Here is a 2129-nt window from a genome sequence, read left to right on the forward strand (position 1 = left end):
TTATAAAAAGTGAAACACTGCCATTGTCTAAAAGCTATTGTTTTTAACCAGGGATGTTCTAGAGTAAGTGGTTAACTTAAAAGCAGGCATTCAGTTCTCTAGAAGTTGGTACAAAGCCAAGGCAATTTTAAGTGGAAAGACAAGGCTAATTCAATGTCTTTTTATTAGGTCACATAGGTAAAATTTATTTATAAAGGCTAGAAAATTAAAGAAAAACAATGGCCTCACAAAGAGAATGTTGCTGCTTTAAAAACTATTCTTGTCTGAGTTGAATATAGAACTACAATTTATTTTGAAAATCAATCACAACTCCACTTTATATCATAAAGTAAACTGTTTTTCAAAATCTAATAGGATTATGCTATTGATTCCATCTATACAATGCTAGCTGGTATTGCATACCTATGAACTTTGACCTATTATGTTACTGAGCATAGGAGAAAAGGGATTAGTCTGTGAAACAACAAGCAGCTTTCATGTCTCTGTACAATGTTCACATACCTGTTAACTCAACATTCTATGTTAGTACATGTGAAGCAATAAAACAAAACAAAATAAAAAAGTGATCTGTTCTAATCCTTGAAGCATCTGGCTAGGCTTACTTGGAAAAATTCAGTTTGGGTGCCTATTCAAAATCCAGGCACCGGATATGAAAGTACAGTTTTTGTTAGTCGGTTTGTTTTCTTCACAAATTTGAAAATACTACTGAATCATTGATTTCAACTGCATATGATGCCAATAACTTCTGTAGTGTCTTCTTAAGAATCATTTAATCAGTCCACTCCGCTCAAAAGCCAGCACCATGGTCATGACCTTGGGTTACTGGGACATTTGTGGGCTGGCTCACGCCAACTGCCTACTCCTGGAGTACACAGACTCACACTATGAGGAAAAGAAGTACACAATGGGGGACGCTCCCGACTATGACAGAAGCCAGTGACTGAATGAAAAATTCAAGCTGGGCCTGGACTTCCCCAATCTGTCCTACTTAATTAATGGGGCTCACAAGATCACCCAGAGCAATGCTATCCTTCGCTACATTGCTCACAAACACAACCTGTGTGGGTAGACAGAAGAGCAGAAGTGTTGCATGGACATTTTGGAGAATTAGGTTATCGACACCCACCTATACTTTGCTAGGATGAGCTACAACACTGACTTTGAGAAACTGAAGGCTGGGTACCTGGAGGGACTGCCTGACAAGATGAAGCTCTACTCACAGTTTCTGGGGAAGACGCTTTAGTTTGCAAGGGAGAAGCTCACCTACGTGGATTTCCTGGCGTATATTCGAGCCCAAGTGCCTGGATACATTCCCAAACCTGAAGGAGTTCATGTCCCGCTTTGAGGGCCTGAAGAAGATCTCTGCCTACATGACGTCCAGCCGCTTCCTCCCAGGTCATCTGTTTCTAAGATTGCCATGTGGGGCAACAAGTAGGGCCTACATGGGAGGGAGTGCCACTGAGGAGCCAGAGTTGTGTTTGCTGTGTCTCCCCGAACAGCTGTCTTGCTTCTTTGTCCTTTGTTACATTCCTTTGTCCCCATGAAGTACCTATGGGCCCCCTTTTCTCCCTCCCAACCCTGTCTTCATCCAGGCCCTTTGTTGTCAGCTCTCTACTTCAGCAAATTTCCTCCCCCACCAGTGTTATCCCTCTTGCACTAAAGCCAACCAGACCATTCTTCCCTGGGTGGTTGCTCCACCTGCAGGAGCTGGACTGGACTCCTGGCCTGCAGAGCCCTGCTGTGAGCTCCCGCATGCTGCCTCGAAGCCCCGTAAGGCCTGGAGTGCAGGCCCCGGTCCCCCAGGGTGGTCCCTGCCCAGCCCTGCCTGATCCCCAGTAAAGCCTTTCTCACCCTGAAAAAAAAAAATAATCATTTAATCAGACCAGGTGCTAATATCTAGGTATTGTAACTTATTTTCAGTCTAGGTCAGAGAAAAAGTGATGAGGTTCTGGTGGGAGGGTGGAGGGAGGAAGTTGTAAGTATCACTACAAATGCCCTCTGCATCCAACAGTTATGTATGTATCACAGTAATTTCCTGGATATTTATGTATTTGAATATCTAAATTATCTGGTAAACAGGTAAATTTCAAGTTGTCCATACCTAAAATCATTTGCTTCTTAAGTGCTTC

General features: G+C 43.0%; 1 pseudogene; it reads left to right on the forward strand.

The window, feature by feature from the left end:
- Positions 1 to 802: 802 nt before the first annotated feature.
- Positions 803 to 1435, forward strand: LOC123847537 (glutathione S-transferase Mu 1-like; annotated as a pseudogene).
- The last annotated feature ends 694 nt before the right edge of the window (positions 1436 to 2129 follow it).

This window comes from Mirounga angustirostris, unplaced genomic scaffold, assembly GCF_029215605.1.
Source record: "Mirounga angustirostris isolate CCGP_5_RB_7025 unplaced genomic scaffold, mMirAng1.0.hap1 SCAF_2, whole genome shotgun sequence".
Classification (NCBI taxonomy): domain Eukaryota; kingdom Metazoa; phylum Chordata; class Mammalia; order Carnivora; family Phocidae; genus Mirounga; species Mirounga angustirostris.